Below are 12,762 nucleotides of genomic sequence, written 5' to 3' on the forward strand. Positions count from 1 at the left end.
AAGAACTCTTACAACTCAAAAACACCAACAAAATCCAACGTAAAAATGGACAAAAAGCAGCCCGGCGCGGTGGCTCAAGCCTGTAATCCCAGCACTTTGGGAGGCCGAGACGGGCGGATCACAAGGTCAGGAGATCGAGACCATCCTGGCTATCACGGTGAAACCCCGTCTCTACTAAAAAATACAAAAAACTAGCTGGGCGAGGTGGCGGGCGCCTGTAATCCCAGCTACTCGGGAGGCTGAGGCAGGAGAATGGCGTGAACCCCAGAGGCAGACCTTGCAGTGAGCTGAGATCTGGCCACTGTACTCCAGCCTGGGCGACAGAGCGAGACTCCGTCTCAAAAAAAAAAAAAAAAAAAAAAATTGACAAAAGACTTGAATGGGCATATTTTTCAAAAATAAAAAAGTAATATAAATGGCCAACAAACACATAAAAAGATGCTCAATATCGTTTCCCTAATCATTAGAAAAATGCAAATCAAAACCACAATGAGATACCACTTTACACCCACCAGAACAGTCATTATAAAAACAAACAAAACAACAATAGAAAACAACAGGTGTTGATGAGGATGTAGAGAAAATGGAATCCATGTGTATTTCTGGAGGGTATGTAAAATGGTGCAGCCCTTTTTGAAAATGGAATGGTGGCTTTTCAAGAAAAAATAATAATAAACCTGGAATTACTATATAATCCAGCAATTCCACTTTTAGGTATGCAACCGAAGAATTGAAACCATGGACTCAAACTGATTTTGGTACACTAATGTTTCTAACAGTATTATTCATGATAACCAAAACATATAAACAATCCAAGTATTCAACAAGTGGGTAAAAAGAAATGTGAAATATACATGCAATGGAACATTATTTCACCTTAAAAAGGAAAGAAATCCTGACACATACTACAACATGGGTGAAACTTGAAGACATTATGCTAAGTAAAATAAATCAGCCATGAAAGAACAAATACTGTATGATTCCAACTATATAAAATACTTGGAGTAGTCACATTCCTAGAGACAGAGAGCACAAGGGTGGTTGACAGACATGGGGGTAATGGGAAGTTAGTGTTTATTGGGTATTAAGTTTCAGTTTGGGAAGATAAAAAAGTTCTGGAGATTGTGGTGATGGTTGCACAATGATGAGTGACTGTTCTTATGCCATTGAACTGTACACATAAAAATGTTAAATGGTAAATTTTATGTATGTTTGATCACAGTAAAACAAACAAAAACCTTATAAGCAAGCAAATTTATTTCAGACCATTTTACTCTTCTGAACCATCCAACTGAGCATTGATCCTCAGTCTGTCACTAACTAAACCTCCAACTTAGGGTCCTAAATTGGAGGCAGGTGGGATGAAAAAGTCAGGTTGTATCTGTTGTTGGTTGTTTAAATTTTGGCTCTCCTCTTACCTTCTAGTTCTAGCTTTCTAGAGTTAAAGTCTAGAGGAAGAGATGAGAGAGATATTAGGGCTTATTTAATGAAACAATTCCACTGATTCTGGTGAAGACATACTTTCTGTCACATTCTGGCGTGCTATAGTCTGACTGCTGCTGTAGCCTCGGCTGGTACGTGGTTTCCATGTGTGGGATGCTCTCCCAAGATCTCCGCCTCTTACTTGGCTCTACGCCCATTGAAACCCTGTGGCAAGACTGCTGATTCTGTAACTCAGCAAGTATCCAGGCATGGAGTGAGATGCCAGCTTCCCTTTACTATAATTTACTGCCTATAATTTACATTAAAATACATCAGGATAGACAGTGGGATACAGTGACCTGTGCATTGAATTCATTCTCTTGGAAAAGTTAGTCCACATTTAATCTAGTCTAATCAGAAATGCATAGTCCAATGAAGGATAGCTAGCATTTGAAGATTTCAAGCAGGGATCTACAGATGGCTAAGACATGCATTTTAAATATCCCTGTCTAAATCTTTACTAGAGGACTTACTAACTAGGATAAGGTGAATTCGAAGAGTGAAGTGTGGAGTTTAAAATACGGGGGTGGCTAAAAATCTTGTCCTTGTATAAACAGGGTAAACCCCGGTGAATCAGTCCACTCTTGAAACCTAACACATTTAGAGAAATACATTTAGTCCATGGCATTCTACACTTGCCCACCTTGCCCCACAGTCTGAAGGATTCTGTTATCTGATTCAATTAGAAAACTAGTGGATCATGCTATCAGAATATTGTTGAAAACTTTCATGTGGCCAGTTGTCAAAGTACCTAATAGCCAGAGAGTACGAATTACCCGAGTTTATAGAAAAAGACTGAATGCTCCATTTTTGTGTCTGCTTGCTAAAAAATGTTTAGATGAGTTGCAAAATTTGTTCTAGGTCCTTAGTAGGTGCTCAACAGTGTCTACAGAATAAATAAATTGCATAGGAACCTACAAGACCTTCTATTTCTCACTTGCGAAAGAAGAAATGAGGCCTGACTAGAAATTGAGCGATCAGGAAAATTTATTTATATGTGAGAATCTAATACACAGGGAAAGCTGGATCTGGATAGCTAGCCGAATGACTAATAGATAAATGAACTATTTCATTGCTTCCATGTCTGTTTATAATGGTTAAAGGGTTCATCTACCATCCTCTTTACATGCTTAACCTCTCCTTGGAGTCGGGAATAATGCACCCTCTTGTAGTCTATTCCAGGGGACACCAAGTGAAGTGTCTCCCTTGAGTCCAATTACACCCTCTTCCAAATAGGAGGCCTGTTACTTTCATGAAATCGTACAATCTCAGAGGAATAGCAGCTGCTTCTGCAGCTGTAATGCTGAGTAGAACCTTAAGTAAATAGCTAGAAAGGCCAGTGAACAATGAATTATAATAAACCAACTATAATTAGTAATAAAAGCCTTAAAATAACTGTACTCATGAGATAGTATTGGTCACATCCTTGCTGTGTTCTGGAAATAATAGAATCATTTTTTTCGCCCAATGTAACTACAATGGTAATTAAAAGCTGATTTAGGATCAAAGGCAACCTCAAGGTTATAAATGTAAGTAGCTCGCTCTGAAAGTGTAAGTAGCTTGTTCCTAGTCACGTATTCACATTAAAAAAAAAAGTGAGAAGGGGGCTTTGGATTCTACTTTAGGAAAAAAAAGCTGGAAAAAATCAGCTGATAAGTGAACCAAATCACTCAATTGCTACAAAAGCATTTTTTATGCTTAAAACATTTTGAGGGAGGGAAGACACAAGTTGGCATGAGGGGGAAAATCTGTTTATACAGTGCTTTCTCTCTGGAAAGGAAAATTTTAATTGCTAATATCCGTGATACAAGATGTGAAAGAAATTGAACTAATAGTGAATAATATAAGCAAAAGTAGTTGAATGATACTTCCAACACTTTTTAGCAACAGGTAGGAACTTTCGGGGCCTAAACCAATTTCACCTGTTGCTGTATGGTAAAAATATATATTTATCATTGTGTTTTTCTCACTGTTTCATGACCATTTATTATTACAGATTTAAAAAATTGTTTACTTGATGAAATTAAAATCTCTAGCTACAAGCACAAAACCACAGCAGAAAGAATGTATCAAAATCATTAAGGGCAATGTTAAAAAATGTGTTAGATTTGGTGCTTCAGGATGAATATAATATTCTATTAACAAGGAGTCTTCAAGGGAAACACATGGTGTGAGCCCATATCATTGGTATTAGACATAGTGAGCAAAATAAAAACAGAATTGACCTCATGGAGTTTACAGTCCACCTAGAGAGACAGGCATTCACCAATTAATGACACAGATACATGTACAGTCACTAAGTGCTTTAAAGAGGAAGTCCAGAGGGCCATGAAAAGTGTAGGACAGAATTAGCTAGTCTTGGGAGGGTGGGGAGGTGGTCAAAGGATGAATCCCTGAAGAAGAGCTCTTTGGGACAGGAAGGATGACCACTAGGTGAAGGGACCCTGTGGAGGAGTGAGAGGGGAAAATGGCGTGAGGGGGTGAGGGAGCAGAGTCATTTTCATGTGTGCAAAAATATTCTATGGCTAAAGGTGGCATGGCACATAAGAGGAACTAACAAAAGGTCATTTTTTTCCTACAAAAAAAATTTTGCAAGTGTGTTTATTTGTTACTTTGGTAAGCAGGTGTGGTACGTCTGACATGAGTATTTTCTCTTCCCTCTTTATGCTGCTGGCATCCTTTCATGAGTTGAGACACAGCCCCAGAATTTTTGTTTACTTAGCATTCCAGAGATTCACCAAGGCAAGCAGCTACCCATGTGTTAACCCCACCATAAAGGGAAGGAATCCAAGTGATTATTAATCTGTATGTCCCCAGCATCCAACTTCCTTTCACATGACAGGTCCTCAATAAACATGGAATAATGCAAAGTATGAAGGAAGATCATGAGCAAGGACAGTAATGAGACAACAAGACTGTTGGTTTATTCACTCATTTGTTAAAAAAATATTATTGATCACCTACCATCTCCCAACCATTTTTTTTTTTTTCCTGACTTGTAGGGATAGAGTCACAATGCAAACAGAAAAAATCTTTAATCTCATGGAGTTTACTTGCTAATGGGATCAAAAGAGACCATAATAAAGTAATTAAATCAATAAACAAAAATAATACATTGTGATAGATGCTATTATAAAAACAATAAATGGGGTGATGACTAACATACGCTACTCAAAAAAGTCTTCTCTAATTATGAGATGTCTGAGCTATGAATGAAGGATGAAAACAAGTCCACTGTAGGAAGCACAGGCGAAGCGCAGACAGACACAGACATCTTAGGTTGAGGAAGAGCTGGAATATTCCAGGAAGAGACAGAGACTCATTCATGCTGTGTGGAGGGTGGTTAGCAAGCAGGAGAGGGGTAGGCTATGGGGATCAAGAATCAGGCAAGAGTAGAATCATGCAGGTATGTCTAGGGCCTAGGAAGATAAGTCTATATTTTCTTCTGAGACCATGGGAAAGTGAATGACAGGTGTTAGGCTGCAGAGCAGGTAGCACCTCAGGGTGCATGTTTTACAGATATCTTTCTGATTGTTGGGTGGAGAAGAACTGGATTTCAGAGGGCAAGCGTGACAGCACAAAGATATACCCAATACCAGTGATCACATGGTTTGTGAATAGGGAACCTATTTCTCTGTCTTGGCTACAAGAAAAAACAGAAATAAAGCAGAAGAAATATGTCAGCTTATGAAGGTGAAAATAAAAAGTTCACAGAAAAAGATCATAGCATGACCATGTTATCTAACAGAATAAAATAAGGAATGAGTGAAAAAATGAATGAAGAATAAGTGAGTGAATTAAACCCAGACATGAACTGAGGGATCTGTTTTTGCAAGGCCTATAAGCATTCATGGGTACACCAAAGAATACCTATCTATCTTAAACCAGGATCTTTTGATTTCAACTACGATTTGTAACATGATCCTACCTCTACTTCCCATTCCATTTGACAAATATTTTCATGTAATATAGGTATACTGCTTTGAAAACAATATTTTTCTATTATCTAGCATCAAAACATTTTTATGCCTCAGATTAATTTTTTGCCTGAACTCCAGAGGAGACCCTTCTAATGATATTCTGATTGGTGTCAAGGAACACACTGGTTTAATTCATTCCAGCCGTGACAATGTGCTCATTTCTCTTCTCTGTGAAGGTGCACCTTCTGCTTGTGGCCACCTAATTCTTGACACTGGGTTTTCCACCATCATGATTTGACCTGGGTCCCTGGTTTCCCACCTTGGCCTTTTGACCTCTCCCATTTCCCACACTGAGGGTATATTCTCTTTGGCTTCCGACCTAAGCTTTTCTCATTAGCAGGCACTAATGAGCACTCCAGTGAAAGCAGAAAGGAGACCTCGTCACACCTCTATCTCTCTTGGAACTTATGTGATGCCAGGCCTGACTTCCAACCCAAAGAAAAGTGGGATCAAAATATGTTTACAGACTTATCACCATAAAAGAAAGAAGATTCTATTTTGGACATATCTTACTGACTGAGCAAGGCTTCATAGTATTTGAGTCAAACAATTTTTTATCTTTTTTACTTTGTCCTATATAGACAGTGTGAATATCCAACATATTTAGAGTATTTCAGACATGGCTACATGTTTTCCGTATGTTTTCTGGTTCAGTTTTTATAACGAACTCATCAGATGGATTCAATTTTTATTCCCATTTTACAGGTTGGGAGACCATAATTTGAAGATGTTAAATAGCTTGCCCAGATTACATGGTTAGAAAAGTCAGGAATTATCTGAGGCCTGTGTTATTCCAAAACCCTCACCTTAATAGCTGGAGTATCTTCCAAGAAAGTGAAACACTTATTCCTCTATGCTATATTTTGTACTTTATTCCTGAATTTAAAATAGATTAAATTCATGTCATAACAAGAAAACAGGATGTTTTAAGTGAAAAGACTCCATGTATGAGTTGAAAACGTAATTATCATTATACCAGCATATCTAGCCAAAAAGATTTAAAATATTAACAACAACATTAATTTTCTCTGTGGATTATTTTGGGACTGACATAATATAAAATAGCAGGCCAGCCATTCAAATTCTGCAACCAATTCTTAAGACTTGTCTAAAACCTAAATTATACCTTAATATATTCAACTGAATTTTAGTGTCATGGATAACTTTTCTCACTCCTACATGAATTATTTTTCTTTCTGTCTCTAAACAGGAGGGGGAAATGTGTATCAACAAACAAGATATTGTAAAATTTGAAGAATATTGAAAATTTTGCTTCAAGTGTAGAAAGCTCAGTTTATTTAATAATTCAAACCTGTCTTCCCAGGTGGGCTTCAGAATTGCAATGAAAAGTTAGGAGCATGAGACTGCCTTCCCCAGGAAGCACACTCTTCTTAGCATACCGATCAGAACGCTTTCCTCTTTGTCTTCAATAGATCAATAATATTGAGGCTGCTAAAGTATATGTCCAACAGAGGACTCCATTTCAGAATTCACTCATGAGATTTTTTCCAAGACAGCAGCTGATATTATCTGCAACTCATCAATTTCTTACCTCCTCTGACCATAGCTTATATGTATCTAACATCAAGAGTTCTTATCCTAACTCTTTTACATTATAGCAGTTTCCTTTGGGATTATATTTCAGAATGTAAAATGCTCTTTGGGAACTATTTAATTTTTCCTCAGCTTGTTCTTTTTCCTGCCCATCCACCCTTTCCCCCCGAAAATCCCACAGACTTGTCATTTTTTAGTTGAAGTATCAGTTTTATCATAAAGTTTATCCTCTGTAGGCATGAATAAGCAAAACCAGAATGAAAGGAAAGAACTGAAACACCAAGAAAACACACACACACACACACACACACACATACACACACACACACACACGGAGCTATAAATCTGTAGAAAGCATACATACGTACAAGCAACCTATTTGGTGTTAAAAAAAAAAGAATAGAAAATCTAATTAAATCCTCACAAAAAAAAAACCACAGAAATGTCTAATGTTACAGGTTTAAAAACTAGACATTCTCAAGCATTTATTAAAAAGAAAATACTAATAAAAATAATACATTAGTTGTAAGAGTTTTTAGACTTTTCAGAGTGCTGTTACATATGTTATCTCACTGCCTTTTTGGAGCTTGAACAAATCTAATGCAATGTGTAATTTGCCTCGGTACTATGGCACGTTTCTATTTTATAAAAGAAAACTGTAAATAGGGTTAGATGTCCAAAAAAAGCAAAACAAACTGCTTACTAAATAGAGAGAAGGCATCCATGAAGATGGCAAGGACAGTCAAGTTTCGAGAAAGCACATAATTAACTATGGCTTGGAAGTTTTCCAAAGTCTCATTCACCAACTGGCTAACACTTAGGCTGAAACACGCTGGGTGACAGGAAGAACTCTCAGGGTGAGAGCTACCAGCTCTGAAACAGAGGCTCATTAGAACACATCAGGGCTCCCTCCACGATAGCCCTTCCAGGTCCAGGGCAATAGATGCAACGAAGCAAAAGGGAACCTCGACACGGGCTCATCTGATAGTGTAGCCAAGTCATGATGATGGCTTAGATTGAAAATCAGAGAAAAAGATCACACTAGTAAAAACTGTGAACACACAAAATTGAAACTCGACAGCGTCATAGATGGTAGATTTTATATCTAGGTCTGCTCATGGATATTGATATAATTTTTTAAAAAGTTTTCTGTTATCATTTGTTTATTCAGTCATTTAAATAACTTCCCTTAAGCAGCTGTACATCAGACAATGGGGGGTTAAAAAATGAATATGAGAACAAGACACTGTCTTATCAGCAAGCAGCTCCTGGACTAGAGATGAAACTGATGAGTAAGGAGAATTATGATAAGTGGCAAGTTGAGAGTGTAATGAGGGACCCGGGTAACTAACTTAGCCTGGGAGGAGAGAAAAGCAGCTGTTTGTATTTTGATAAGTACATGCATTTTTTTTTTCATGTATGTGAGTAGCAAGAAAGGTTACAATTCTGACTAAGAACAAGTAAAATAACAAATGAAGTTACTGTCGATTTGCATATTCACTTAGAAACAAGAATTCAATACTTTGATTGGGTGAACACAGTAGTGACTCTTTAGTTTTATGACACATGTGCTGTCATTCCTGGGGATTACTTACAGAAGAGCTTCAACAGGGGGCTGCTCTCTAAACACCATGCAGAGCCATCTGGAAGTCTTCGTTGAATCTGGAAGAGAGGAAAAGCACCAGCTAAAGCTATCAGCTTATGACACAAAGGTAGCACTGAGAATAAGTGATAGGAAATATCCACACCACAAAGATCTGCCCACCGAACACAGAGAATGCCAAGGACATAGGTGGATTAGTGGGTTTATCTCAGAAGTGACAGGTTTCTGCATCATGCTGGAGTGGGTGATGGAAGAGCTTTATATGAATAAAACCAAGATCCCCATTCACTGGAAAACCTTGGACTTCTTTTTTGATCTAAACCCAGTTTGGAAATCCTAGATTAACCCGATAGAGCCATTTTTCTTCTGTTTCAGTTGCTGCTTCCGTGAGGATTCAAGCAAATTCTGAAATGCAACGCGTGTCACTGTAACCATTAACAAACATGATACGGAAGTAAAGAGAAAATACTTAAAAAAAAAAAAAACCAACTTCTGCTTTTAATAGTTTTGCTTTATTCCCAAAGGTCACACAAGCTATTTGTCTGTCTCTCTGTTGAGTGGCTGTATTCATGTCATTTCATCATTTAGACAGATAATCAGAAGTCATTATTTGTCTTAGGTTTGGACTTAATTCAATTCACTGAAAAGAAATGCAATGGGCAAACATTGTGAAAACTGCAAAACAGGACACCTTACTCTAAGTCAACTATCTCATGAGTAAGTCTTTCTACTGGGTTCAATCTTACATGAGAATCTTAAGAGTATTTACAACATGCCACTATAACACACTTGTGAATTTCTTTTAATGTTGGTAGCACAAATTAAAACAATAAACACAAGAAAATTACATTTCGGCCTTCTCCAAGTATAAACCTGAGAATGAAGGTGACAAGGCAAATATTTAGGACTATACACAAGTGTAGAGACACCTGATGATTTTATCAGGTTCCTGAATTGCTTTGGGACTTTCGTCTGAGTTCTGACAGGCAATCAGATGAAAACTGTCAATTGTGATAATTGGAAAATACCTATTTAGCAAAATCTGATGTTGGAGCTCTAAAATATTTCTCACTCTATCTGCATTAGAGTTTCCAGAACTACAATCACAAGAGAAACACAATGGAAATGAAAAAGCAGATGTTTTGGCCACTATTTCCAAGGTAACTGTACTAACTGCTAATTTTTAATGAATATTAGCTCTAAAGAGCTTTGCTTCTTGGGCCTAGCTTTTCAAACAGGAACCTAAAACCCTCTGCAGAACTTTGTTTTGATGAGCGTGATCGTTCCCTTCGCTTCTGAAAAGAAAATAACAATAATTAATCACTTAAAGCTTCTGCAGTTGAGGCTGTTTTTTTCTCCTTCTTAAAAAAAATCATCAGACTCTTTGTAAACAGGACCTAATTAATATAACTAGTTTCATCATAATTATCAACCTCGTAAGACATATTTTGTATCCATGATGTACAATCTGCACAGAATTCCCTAAGTTGTAACTATGGAGAAAATTACTGGTCATCAGAGTTTACCAAATGGCATTGTAAAGAAATACTAAACCCATTAGAATAGCAGGTTTCATTTACCAGAAGATATTAAAATCCTGTCAATGTGATTTCCATCATGAAGGTTTTCACTGAAATAATAAAAAATGAATGAAGGAAATCAAATGTAGTCATCTAGTTAAATATTCATTTTCCAATCTTTAGAGAGCTGTTTATGATACTTTGAACACCTGGCCTTTACTAGAGCATTGCCTGATTTTGAACTTGTTCTCATACCATAGCAAATTCCAGGAAGGCCACCAGTTAAGTCCATAATTAAGAAAAAGCCAAAATAATGAAGTGTCCTTCTTCTGAATCCGGGAGTAATGGAACAAACCTTTGATTCTAGTTAAAAAATAAAATAAAATAAAAAATTCCTGGAGAATTCTTTCAGTGCCTGGGCCAGAGGCAAGTGGAGCTCCAGTGGTTCAAAATTTAAGGAGACACTCACTCAGAGGTGTGGACCCTCCACGTTCATGAAGTTGAGAGAAAGGGCCTCCTTATATTTTTCTGCATAGGCACCTCATTTACTTCATTCCAGTCCTAGCCCTGAGTCCTCTGGCATTTGTGGTAATCATATCTCATTGCAGTTTTATTGATAACCATGAAAACAACAAAAATTAAAAAAAAAATTTTGTCCCGTGTTTGATAGAATTGTAAGACTGTATGTTTTCTACAATTGCAACTTAAATAAGAACATGCATTTTGGTAAATATAAGACAAGATAAATGCAAAATCCTCAGATAGGGATAGGAGGTAAGAAATCAGGTAAGGTGAGGTAAAGGAGAAGCTTCCTAGGTTATTTCCTAATCTTATCCCCCCTTCACACACCCAGGGGTTACCCTGGTGAGTAGCATGGTCATTGGGAAATATCAAATACAGTGCTAGGAAAGAAACAAGTGGAATAGCGAAAGAAAAATAAATGAAAACACAGCATTTTTAAGGCAAAGAATGCAATCAAGAAGGCACATGCCTCAGTGAAACAAAACAATCAAAATGCTGAGATGTAAAGTAGAAAGAAAAAGGACATGTAAACTAGGATTTCAGTTCTGAATTCAAATCTGAGCCCTGTCCCATATATGAACTTTTGAAGCAAGTTAATTTCTATGAAACTTAGTTTCCTCATCTATGAATTAAGAATGATAGAACCACAAGAGCAAAATCATAGCAATAATAGCTCTATTGAGGTAGAACTGTACCTATATGCCAGGCACTTTGAACAAGTAATATCTCAGTATTAAGATTAAAGCTCTGGGAGATAGGCGTTTTTCCTATTTTACCAAAAAGAAAATGTGAATGATAACAAGATGCATTAAGTTATTTTATGTATACATTATTGTCTATATATTTTCATCAACATAACATAATGCTTTAAATCATAAGGTACTATGTCATCAGAATAATATGTATACACATACACATACATTCATACATAGCATAATCATAACAGTGCATTAAATTGAATGTATAAAGCACTTAGCAAGGCAGCAAGTTGGGGAAGCTCAAGGAAGAGTGGCCATTATTACGGTAAATTATAAATTTATTTACTGAATGTTATTTTAATATAAATTTTAAAAATTTAAATATTTAATTTGGATTAATGTATTAGTTATCTTTTCCACTATTCCATCAATGTGGAAAGAAGCAGCAAAAGAGGAGTCCATAAGCATTGTCATCAGTCTCCTTCAAAAGGCATGACTAGATTTTGGGCTTTGAAAGTCTGAGTGAATCCATTAATAACTTAGGAAAAGGGCACATTGCTCGGCATAGTGGCTCACGCCTGTAATCCCAACACTTTGGGAGGCCAAGGTGGGCGGATTGCCTAAGCTCAGGAGTTCAAGACCAGCCTGAGCAACAAGGTGAAACCCGATCTCTACTAAAATACAAAAAACTAGCCAGGCGTGGTGGTGTGCACCTGTAGCCCCAGCTACTCGGGAGGCTGAGGCAGGAGAATTGCTTGAACCCGGGAGGCAGAGGTTACAGTGAGCCCAGATCACACCACTGCACTCCAGCATGGGCGACAGAGTGAGACTCCATCGCCAAAAAAAAAAAAGAAAAAGAAAAAGGGTACATCATCAGGGTGTTAGGTACAAAGGGCCAGGAGAGAGGAAATTGGAGGCCGTGGATTTTCATAATAATACAAATGAAATGCTAAGAAGCTTAGTGTGGTAGGAAGAGCTGTCACACTCCTAAAGCCAAACTGCCCACTCCTGCCCGTGGCCAGTCTGGGTTTCAGGGGCAGAGCTGGGAAAAAGACCTAGGAGTTAAGACACCTAAGCTAGACAGCTGTCTTTGTTGGAACCAACACATTTCTCAGGAGTTTGTGAGTCGACAAATAGAAACAAAGACCTCAACTGCTGTTTGCAATTGTACAACACAGATATCTTAGCCTGCGGGTAATACTTTTGTATTAGAGGAGCTTCAGATTTCAGCTGTAAGTGCACAGCTAAATACTGCTTAGAAATGCTTTCCCTTCATTTTTTTGCCTTCCATTTAGCTTTGTTAAACAAAAGATGATAATTCATCTACTCAAAAGAAAACCTTATAGACACAAGTCTGTTTTCAATAGATAGAGGCCTGGAACTCTGAGAAATTTATGAAAGAA

At 37.4% G+C, this 12,762-nt stretch overlaps 1 protein-coding gene across 8 annotated transcripts in view; it reads right to left on the bottom strand.

Moving 5' to 3' along the window:
- LOC105480824 (teneurin transmembrane protein 2) overlaps positions 1-12,762 on the bottom strand; it is a 3,943,693-nt gene that overhangs the window by 1,658,064 nt on the left and 2,272,867 nt on the right. For all 8 annotated transcript variants that reach the window (XM_071097760.1, XM_071097759.1, XM_071097767.1 and 5 more), the window contains one exon: positions 8,612-8,678. The gene's annotated coding sequence lies outside the window, so the exon portion shown is untranslated. The remainder of the gene's footprint in view (positions 1-8,611; positions 8,679-12,762) is intronic.

Source organism: Macaca nemestrina, chromosome 6 (assembly GCF_043159975.1).
Source record: "Macaca nemestrina isolate mMacNem1 chromosome 6, mMacNem.hap1, whole genome shotgun sequence".
Classification (NCBI taxonomy): Eukaryota; Metazoa; Chordata; class Mammalia; order Primates; family Cercopithecidae; genus Macaca; species Macaca nemestrina.